Below are 11679 nucleotides of genomic sequence, written 5' to 3'. Positions count from 1 at the left end.
TACATTGTTTGCATGTATTTGGGAGGGTGGAGTGAAATGGAGAGAGACAGAGAGAATAAGGGAGTGATACAAATACATTTTAAGTCAATCCTATGATTTTTATATCCTGTGATTTTCAATTCTAGAGTTTTACTTTTGTTACAGAGACTTACTGTTTTCAGTCTTTAGCTTCTATTAAAAAAAGAAAAAAATACTTAAGTTAGAAATTTTATTAGGGAACCTAGCAGACTGGAAAATTCCTGGATTTGTCAGATGTTCAGCTCCTGTCCAGGACACGTAACCCAGGACACAGGTCTGGCCCAGAGGGCACAATGTGTGTATGTGTCCTTGATGTGTGTCACCCTCTCTAGTGCCCCGTGGTGAAATCCAGTTCATCTCACCCACTGCCCTCATAACAATTATTCCACATGGGAAGGGCTGTGAGCTGGGGATTTACCAGGTTCTAAATTTATATTACCAGAAACAGTGAGATGGTAGCTTTAGCCTCCAAGATTAAATGTGTTTAAAAATGGTCCCTTGAGAACTGTTTCCTCAAGATATATATTTTAGCCAGTGCTTCACAGCTATGTGTTTTTGGAGGGAAAGAGGACTTTGGAAATGGATTTTCTACTTTTTTTTTTTTTTTTTTTTTTTCTTTTCTCAACTCAGTGCTATTCAGAAGATAAATTAAAGCTTGAGTGCAGTTACTTCATCCAGTCCCAGAATATAATTTTATTTTTATTTAATGTATTTAAGTTGGTGGATAGGTAAATGATATGTTACATGAACCTGTTTCTCATTGATGAATGTGTCTAGAAGAATAAAGGAAGAAAGGACAAGAAGAATGGTTATTAAAGTAAGCAACATATTTTAGTGTCCCTCTTGCTGTTCCATTAACAGCACCCATGAGAAGACCCATCTTCCATTTCACAGTCATTCTTTTTTCTCCCATTTCCTCTTCCCTCTTGAGCACCTTTTATAGATACAGTATATCCTTAATATTTTTATAGTCTTTGACTTGGCAATTCATTATTTGCTACAAACTAAATTTTTTGTGTGTGTGTTTCTAGAGTTTTACTTTTATTTTTACTGTCTGTGGGCTTGAAGTACAAATTATATATTCATTTATAGCAATGCATTTTACAGCTTAAAGCTTGCTTCCTTCTGCCAGGGCTCCTTTCAAATAACTCAAGGATTACTCCAGTAAAATAATAATTATCTTCCAAGAATTTAAATAAAATTTATCTGTACTGACTGTCACTGCTTTATCAAAATGCTGGATAACAGGGTAAGTTCAAATGAACACTTTTAGTTTCTTTCTCTCTTGGTAATTTGCAGCTAAGATTACATTTCTATGATTTTCATCTCCCATGGCTCAAGAATTCTGACATTTCTCCCTGCCTCCTGTTTTACACCCCCCCACCCCCCGACTTATCCGTGTACTTCCTCTGCTAAAATTAATAGGAATACAATTTGAACAACAAGATTGTTCAAGAACATTTGGTATTTGGATGAAAAGCACTTTTCACATATTCCCATTGTTGCTGAAAGAACATGAAGAACTTCCACTGAATCAATAGCAGTTGGAGCAGATTCAAGTGTGGTTTTACCAGAATGGTGAGTGAGAAGTGCCCTGGTGATTCTTCCCCACAGCTGGCATTATACAGGAGCCCCCTCTTGCACAGAGTGCTGCAGTATCACGGATAGGAGGGAACACTTCACAACTGCACTGTTCTCAAAGTTCTGTATATGTTTGTGCATCATTATCTGTGACTGAGCTTGGAAAATCCAAACCCCATAAAATTCTCTCAGTCTATTTCAGATACTTTACAGTTTTGGGAGTGTTTGTACCAAAGTGTTGTGATGTCTGTTAGCAGTGAAGTATCTGGGTGCTAAGATTTATAATGAGATTGGAATCCAAATTCCAGGCTGATATTGTTTGAATCGGCTCTGGTACTGTGTCCTAGGCTGGTGTCATATGTTTGCTCTTATGGAAATTACCTCAGACTGGTGGTAATGTCAAATGTCTGCTCATCTGTTCAGCTTATGTGGGAATTTCTTTGTTCCCAAAACCAAGAATGTGCTGAGGAAGAAGAGCAAACTGAGTCTGCTTTACACCTCTCAGTAACACTGAATATGGTGCTGTGTGGGTGACAGTCAGTGTAAGCCGTTTGAAAAGAGGAGCTTGAAAGAAGGTTTTAATAAACTCAGTTATCATTTATCTTTGTTTTACGACTTTTTGTCCATCTGCAGTAAGTAGAATATCGTCTGGGAATGATGTAATTTAAAATTTACACCAATACTGTCGCAGTGGAAGATGGTTCTTGCCCAGAATTGTGCAACAGAGCTGTGAAATGTGGCATTTGAATCTATCAAAGAAATGGGTTTTGTCTCTGAATATGGATTCTGAAAATCAATTATGTGTAGATTGGCTGTGAGAGAGAGACAAGCTGTTCTGTTGATTTAGGCATGACCTGTGTGGTGACGCTTCATCTCCCACTGAACTAAATACTCTTTCAAATGACATATTAATGGGAGGACATCCAAAATACTTGCTAGGCAAATGAATGTGTAATAGCCAGATGGTTTATTTGGTTTTTCAGTAATCCTCAGAGGATCAGAAAGGGGATTTATTTTGTAAGTTACCTGTGTTAAAGTGTCTTGAAATACAGTAGGTTATAATTGCAGATCTGTTCTGTTCTTTTCTTATTCTGACACATTTGTAAAGCACTGTGGAAAATGTCAGCCAACTTTACATGGTGTGGTAGGAGCACAGGTGGGAATGTTTAAGAAATAGGGTTGTAAAAGAGATGTTGAAACAAATTACCCAGTAATCCTTTCTGCTATTCATAGGACTATTCCAATCTTTCATCCAACATCAAATTCTTTCTATTTAAAATTTAGCATAAAGAGCATAACACACATCTCAAAAGGTGGAGAAAAACTTATCTCGTGAGCCTGCCTACATAACTCTATTTAATACACACAATGTATTTTGGGATATCTTCTCTTTCCTTGAACATTTTGTGCTGAGACAGAAACTTCTAATACAATACTGCACAGCTTTTAAGTCTGGACATGTCTGGTCAAATGTCCTCAGCATATACTCACTCTCTGCAGCTGGGAGAGCGAGCCACAGGTGTTACAGTTAAATAAAGGCTGACTTTTCTCCATCTGGTTCCCTAACATACAGATTGGGATTTTTTCCCTCCATGAGCAGGAATGGGTCCCTTTGATGCTACCTTATGTTCTGCATGGAGGAGAAAAGGAAATTGAGTTTCACCAAATGCTGTATTTGGTCTCAAACACATTTCTGTAGGGGAAAATTGAACTGTTTCTGAAACATTACAGAATTTTGCCTCAGAAATTTCACTGTTGTAGACCAATGGTGCTGCTGCTGTGTGTCCCCCCTGGCAGCAATAGTGAACCAAAAAGATTTCAGTCTATGGTACAGTTAGGAAATCAGCAAAACACTCGAAAACCAAATGTGTCACTTGAGCAAAATGATGAGGTCTAAATTCTCTGTAATTCAGGAAAACCTCTCCAAGGCTGCTTGTCATTAGATTTGTCCCAGCTGTTACAAATGTTTTTGGAAAACCTTCCCTCAGACGCCCCCTCTAACACTGGGAAGGCACAACAGGAACAGCTATTTAGTGTGCTTGCTGCTTAGGAGGTCTTTCTCCTGAGTAATTCATAAAACAGCCATTCATACACCTCAGGTCTCTCTAGAGCCCAGTTTGTTGAGTGAATTTAGCTGCTTTGTAATGAATTTTACTAAAACTTGTGCAGTGATGCAAGGGTGTGACAGCAAGGGTACGCTGAATTCATTCATTTTTCACAATTACAGAAAACTGGATAGTCTATGGATAAGGCAGGCCATAGGATTTTCCTCCTACCAACTTGTAAGTCCTCGACTGTGCAGTATAAGTCTTGGCTTCTTTCCTTTTGGTTTCAAATACATGATTTAGCTTTTACAGGCAAACCCCTTGCCAGATATCTGGATATTCTTGGAACACAGGAGCTGTCTGCTTGCTTTCCCACAGTCTGTGGATACCCTAATCCTTAGCTACTGTAATTGATGGCCAAATCCTTTAATGGATGAATAGTCAGAGGAAGAGGTCTGTGCTCAGAAATGTGCTTAGGTTCTTCTCATCTGTGTCTCAGAGGAATGCCAGCTGTGAGCTACCCTCACAGAGTCACAGAACGGGTCATGGTGGAAGGGATACACAGCAGGTCATCTGGTCCAAGCTGCCTGCTCAGGCAGAGTCATCCCAGAGCTCAGGGAACAAGACTGTGTCCAGACAGTTCTGGAATATCTCCAGTGAGGGAGACTCCACACCCTCTCTGGACAGTCTGTTCTTGTCACAGTCACCCATACAGTGAAGGAATTCTTCATGCTCGGGTGGAACTGTCTGTGCCTCAGTTTCTCCTCATAGCTTCTTACCTGTCGTTCCTGGAAGACCCTGTGGGTTGTCTCTGATGTCCATGTGTGTGATCACTCTCCCAGTGGTGAACCACATCTGGAGGGGTTAACTATCCTCCTTAGATCCACAGAGCTATCTGGAGATTTCAGCTGACACCAGCACTTTACCTGTCTCAGGGCACTTGTCTTTAAGCTGGGAATGTGCTGCAGACCCTCTGTTAAATGTGTGCCAAGTGGCAGGAGACCATCCATCATTAGTTACGTTTTATGACACACTATCCTCATTTTCTGTGCAGTCACTTCTGGTGCTCAAGTCTGTAACCAATGTTGTCCAGAGCAACAGTTGCATGTGGAAGCACCTTTGAGAACCAGGACATAAAAGCAGCTACCGATCCCTGAATTTCAAAAGTAGTCTTTCCACCATTTGTCACTTACAGTTCACTCAATTTCACTGTGAGCGATGTCTCTACATGAAATGTGAGCCACAGCTATAAGCCAGATGTCAGTAAAAAAGTGGATTATCCCTGCTTCAGCATCCCTTATTGTGATTCAATTTTCGTACATGATAGACACTGCTGTTCAACAAGCAGCACTGTCACTGGTCAGCATTTGATTTAAAAAAACAATTTGAGGCCATAAGCTGGAAAGGTGCTTGGTCAAACAATTGATCAGTGGGTAGATGAAACTAGTAATACAAACATGCTGGAAGCTGGGAGTAACACCAGGAAAGCAGATGTGTATTTGATGTCAGTGATCTTGATTTGCATGGGTACATAAAGAAAGCTGTTTCTGAAATAGAGATTAAAGGTGCTGAGAGAAAAGAGACTAAAGGTTCTGAGGAAAATAAAATGCATTTTTAAAAGGAAAGGGGACTCTGTGTGGGTGTGTGTGAGTGATTATTTTTAGTAGTTTAATCTGGCAATAAAAAATATAGTATTTGACTTGTCAGCATTTGATCTCAAAATTCTTTTTAAGGATTCAGGAACAAAATCTCACATGAATGAGTGCAGCTTCTACTTAGGTGAGGAGTTGTTTTTTCTGTTGTTTTAACAGGCAATATGCAATATCAGTGCAAATCTCCAGAGGTCAATAGAGTTTGCTGGAGTTATCAGTAGAAAATAGGCTTCATGGTGAGTAGAGAAAACACAATTTTTTAAATATCCACTGTACTGTTTAATGTTTGATAAAGATTCTGTACACACATTTGCACATACATGTGCACACACACATAGACACATGCAAAAAGATATGAATAATATTCTTCAAACAGAAATACTTCCATCATGTAAAACTTTCCAGTATATTTAGGAGAACAACAAAGAATATGGTGGGGAAAAAAAAGAAAAAAGAAAAATAGTTTTCATTGGAATAAGAGAACTTAATTGTAGGATCTTTAAGTTCACACCAACAATGCTGCATGTTATATGGCAAAACACTGTCAGCCTGAGAAATGGTGTCAGTTCCTGACATCACCCAAGCCTGTGACAAACCTCCCTTTGGTTTGTGTGAAACAAAAATTACATCCATTATGTTTTTCACATGGCAAAGCACAGCTACAGCAAAATAACTTGTCAGAGCCCTAGTCCTTTTCCTTTTGATTATCATTACTTTGCTTTACTGGAACAAAGTCTTTAAACAATATGCAACCCTTCACCCCAAAAGAAAAAAGTTGTATGTTTCTTTAGAATAAACCAATTTTCTTGCAAAAATGATCATTAGAGAGTTTTCCCTGAAACCTAGCACAATATTAAGTAGATAGTATTTTAGAACATCCAGTAAAGCTATTTTCAAAATCTTTTATGGACAGATTCTTTTCTTAATAAATCCTATCAAAATCTGTGCAATGACTGTATTTTTTTTCGTATATTGATACAGTAGTCTTTCAAATACAATAGCTACAAATATAGGTCTTCTATGAGACCTCCTTTGCTGTTTTGACAAAATATACTATAGAGGCAAATTTCAGAAGCCAGTCTTTAGTAGATAGAGATTTTTATTGTTTGGAAAATACAATATGGTCAATACTGCTAAGAAATAAGAGTGTGAATTAAAGACAGCATAATTCCAATACCACAGATTTCTCGGGGAAAGCTGGTCCCACACCTGGTGCAATCAGAAGCTGTGGTCAAAGACTTGAAATTCTCAGCTGGTTTAAGTGGGGGTAATGACCCTGACTTCAGCAGATAACTGGCACAGAGGAGAATTTCGTCTGTTAACTTTTTGAAAGCAACCATTTTATTTGTTCTTCAGCTCTGAGCATTTATGTTCCAGCTGGTCTCAAAAATCACATAAGTGGAAGTTGTAAAGACATGCTGGGGGAGGGGAGGGAAGTGGCAGGAAACTTGGCAGGAAAAGAAGCATTGAAAACTTGAAGCAGAAACTATGGCAACCTGAATAACTTGCCAGAGGAAGTGTGCATCAGGTTTTGCCAACGGCACCTGGAAAACAAGGGCTTCACCTCAGCAGTGATGTCTTGCAGTGAGAGGAACAATTCTCCCCCTGGATTTGACACGTGTGAGATGGCAATGCACAGAGCATCCACACACATGCTCTTTGGAGCATCTCAGTGAAAGAGTGACAGGGAAAAACGGGAGCAAATCCAGTGCAGGGCTCTGCTGGGCAGGAGGCACAAGGAATATTTAAGGGAGATGTGTATGTTCAGAGGAGAAGGCTTTGGAGCACCTTCAGACATGCATGGTGATAGGGTGAAAGTCCAAAATCTGGAACACAGGACATTCAGATTAGATATGAGGAATGGTTCTGGTTTTGGTTTTTGTTTCTTGTTTGTGTTTTGTTTCGTTTTGTTTGTTTGTTTTTAATTTTTTTTTAAATTTTTATTTTACCATGGGGGCTGTCAAAGCCTGGAAAGGAGGACGTTGATACTTTCTAGACACAATCAAAACTCAACTGGACAACGCCATGCAAATAGCTCTTAAGTGGCTTTGCCTTCAGCAAGGATGAACTCCCAAGGTCCCTCCCAACCTGAATTATTCTGTATTTCTGTGATTCTGTTCAGTTCACTTAAATAATTCTCTTTATTTTCAGAGGGATGTGACAGTTTCAGAAATGGATCCAGCTGTTGATTATATGCTTCAGGGGGCAACATTAATGGAGAAGCTGCAGCCCTTTTAGCCCCCTGGTAAACTTAGGCCTCAGTTTTTGTTATTTTCTACCTTCAGCTACTGTGGAGGATTGCTGAGCTCATAAAGCAGCTGCTGTGAATGGTGTGAAAAGTAATTGCTGCATATACTTCATAGGGCTTGTAAAATGGTTTGGAAATTACTGTAGAGAAGTGAGCTGCTATGTTTTTATCACTATAGAAAGCATCAAGATGGTACATCACTAGATAAGCTATAAGTATATACATATATAAATATGTATATACATATATAAATATACATATGGATCCCAACTGTTAAGCTAATTCATGCTATCTTAGAATCTGGCCTTAAAATTTGTCCACAGCCTTTTTTTTTTTTTTTTTTTTTTTTTTTTTTTTTTTTTTTTTTTTTTTTTTTGTTCAGAAACAATGCAACTGCTTCAATGTTAACCTGAGTAAGATGGAGCTCCAGGTGAGCTCCCTGGCTGTGAGGGAAAACTGAACATGAACTTCAAAGAGAAATCCATAAGTACCAAAACCCCACAACCTCCTCATACATCTACTAAAATCCTAATGTATGAACAGGTAAAAAAGAGAAGCATGGTGATAAAGGAAATCCTACTGTAGAAAGGATGCCTGTTAGTGCATAAATTGTGTAAGAGGGAGGCTCTGCCCTCCTAAATTCAGACTTTACACTTGGGCTTGATTAATTTCTTTCAAGATCACAGGAAGTGCCCTTTAGGCATCCTCCTTGCATCAGCTTTTATTTATTTTTTATATTTTTTAAAAAAGAATGTCCATATGTCTTGCAGGGTAGGCCTAGACTTTTATTAATTAAATTTTCAAGGCCTTGACGTTGGAAAAAGAAAGTATTATTATCAAGGATTATTTAAACTATTTTTTGTGAGGTTGAAACACAGACCAGCTGAGAGCTACCTGCCAAAGCCTTAGTAAAAATAGACAGCCAGTGGGGTCTCAGCCAGTGCAATGTCAAATTAAAATTATACTTCACAACAGTAAATTCAGTGATGATAATTCCATGTGGATTAAGTGTAGGAAGCTGAAAAAATAAGCACTTTTTTCTCATCCAGATAATTTGTCTTTCTTTTAGGCCTTTACTTTGAAAATAACAAACCTGAAATCTGTATGTGGGGATGTAAACAGCTGCATGGGGAAAAAATGTCAGTACTTACCAGCAGTGAAGTTTGTCCAAGGATTACCACAGTGAATAAAACCAACTTCCCTTTTAAAAGCTGAGTGTACTATTTTGGGAATGTGACCCCTTTTCATGAATAAATGACGTGGTGACATTTACAGATAAAGCAAGATTTAACTGCTATGAAAGGAGATGACAAATGTCAGGATGTCAGTAATGATCTGTGAACATAATGGTCTCTCACCAGAGCACTGAGTAGATATATAATGTAATTGTCGCCTGCTAATGCTGCCATGGAAGAAGAAAAGCAAAGCAATGTGAGGAAGATCAAAAACCTCTCTGGAACCAACCTTAAAGCCTGATTGATAGGCATTGGCACAACTTAGCTAATAAATTAAACTGCTAATGACTTAGAGTTTTTACCTTGTGCATATTACTATTACACACTGTGAAATTCCTGTATAACTTACAACTGTATTGTGTCAGAGGATAAAGTGTTGGCCATCAAAATGGCTTTCTGACAGTTTCTTTATCCCTGTTGTACTGCTGGGGCTTGGCTGTTGCAAAAGTCTTGCTGGAGCTGAGTGGATTTACTGCAGCCAGAGCTGGCTAATGGAGCACAGCTTGCTGCAGAACAGAGAAGGATTCTTACTCGGCAGAATCTTGCAATTCTGTGAGAGATCATACAACCATAGAATCATAGAATGGTTTGAGTTGGAAGGGACCTTAAAAATTATCTAATTCTAATCCCCTCCATGGGCTGGGATGCCTTCCCCATGACCAGGTTCCTAAAAGCACTATCCAACCTGGCCTTGAACACTTTCAGGGATGAGGCACCCACAACGACCCTGGGAAACTTGTTCTGTGCCTCAGCACTCTCACTGTAAATAATTTCTCTCTGATATCTAATCTAAACATCTCCTCTTTTAGTTTAAGACTGTTCCCCCTTGTCCTATCACTATCTGCCCATAAAGATCATCTAGACCTCCTTGTCCTCTTCAGGTGTTATGTCTCTCGGTTTTTCAGACCCCTGTAGACTGTACGCTGGCCCAGCCTTGTGATTGATGTCAAACTTGCCTTGATGACTTCCTCGGGAAACCCAGAGATATAGCAGGGAAAAAGAGCTTGGAATTATTTATGCAGTTGTCTTCTGAAGTCATCTCAGGCAGCTGCCTCCCACCCCTGGGCCTCAGACTGAATCCCCATTTGTCCCAAACACTGAGCGCTTTCTCCAGCTGACAGGCAAATTGGTTCTCATTTGCTATTCAGAGTGGGGAGAGTGTCTGGAAATCTGAAGGTTTGAAAATCCCAAGACCTCAGCGCAGCGTGGAAGGCAGGGGGTTTCTTTGCACGAGCTCCACAGCCTCCTGGCAACCTCTCAGCTGAGCACTGTGCTTTGCTTTCCTCGTGCTTTGCTCCGACAGTCAGCCGACCTTTTCTCAGCATGAGTTAGCCTGCCACAGGGCTTGTGTTACCCAGAAGACCAAGGATGTTTTCAGAGAGATGGGGAAACTGTGATTAAAAGCCAGACATAGTCAAGCTCTGGTGCAATCAGCCAGAAAGCATTTGGCTGGTGGTTTGTTTATGAGAAGAAATATAACAGATAAAATAGAAACATTAATACAATAAAAATGCCAAGCTCTGGAACATAGTGAAGATAATGCTGAACAGTGAATAGTTGTATTTTCAGAAGATACTCGGAGTAAATCTCTTGTTAAAAGTGCACAAGTGCATCTTTAACACTACTTGTACAGATACAGTAATCACAGTATCTCTCAGGGAACTCCCCATTACAAAGGAAATCTGCTGTATCTTTTGATCTGCACTTTACAGTCAGAGCCATCGATGACAATGAAGATGGAGGTGGCATTTTGGATAAGACAGCCAGCATTGTACCAACCATACATTGACATCCAGCAGGCATTCACCTCGATTAACCGTATCCATCTAAAAATTGGATGTCTTCTCTAAACAAATTCTCCTAAGCTTGCAGTAAAGTCACTGGAGAGATGTAGGCAGAGCAGAGGGCAATCGACCCTATCCTGAGATAAGTATTCTAAGATAAATTGTGCCTATTTCTTGCTATTCACTCTAGAGGGGTCCCCACACTCCAGAATCAATGCCTACTTTTGAGGTGGGTATGCTTAGGTGAGACGTGTGGGAGGCTCTAATTTCCATGGAATCAACTGATCTGAAGGGTCAATTGCCTTAACACAACCTTGTTACTGTGCAGCATTTAGCTATTAAAACTGATTAGGGATTTATGGTGAGGAGTTCTTCAACCTCCGTATCTTGCACACATGCAAGAAAATTAATACTAAAAAAAAGAAATGCACTTTAAGAATGGAAAAGACATAATTAAAATGCACAGAGGAAAAACTAAGCAAAAACCAATTATAATATTATGTAACCATTGAGCTATTTAATCCACTCTATGCATCCCTTTTTAAAAGATACTCAGTTAAATAGAATTGACTGATGTTGAATCTTGAGGTAGTCACTGAAATTTTTCTTCTTTCTGATGTAAGGGACACATCACTTGGAGAAGCAATACAATCATTCCAATAGTAACTGGGAAACAGCAAATATCAGTGTTCTCAGGGTGCAACACGAAATGTATTTCTGTATGTATCATTCTGTTGTTCCTGCTGATTCAGTGGGGGTCCTTTGTGTTGAAATGAATCTCCCAGTGAGTAAAGATTGTCAGTTATGACCAGGTTTTGTGATGTGAAGCAATAATTTTAGAGGCTGTATATTCGATGATTTTAGTCCACAAACCTTCTCTTGAAAATGATAAAAGGTAGTTTCTGGGTGGACTAACTGCCTCTTAGGTCTAACTTTTAATTCATCCATCTCAACACAGGAATTCCTAATCTCACATGTTTATAACTTGCATTTGATATATATTCCATTATTAGTGAATCATTTTTGTTTAAACTGCTTGGGATTTTTCAGTGTAGTTCTTTTTACTTGATTTATTGTAATATTTAATTAGCTCTTACAATTGGATGGATTTCTAGG

This window comes from Prinia subflava, chromosome 2, assembly GCF_021018805.1.
Source record: "Prinia subflava isolate CZ2003 ecotype Zambia chromosome 2, Cam_Psub_1.2, whole genome shotgun sequence".
Lineage (NCBI taxonomy): Eukaryota > Metazoa > Chordata > Aves > Passeriformes > Cisticolidae > Prinia > Prinia subflava.
The sequence above is the reverse complement of the archived record's forward strand: the minus strand, read 5'-3'. Positions refer to the sequence as shown.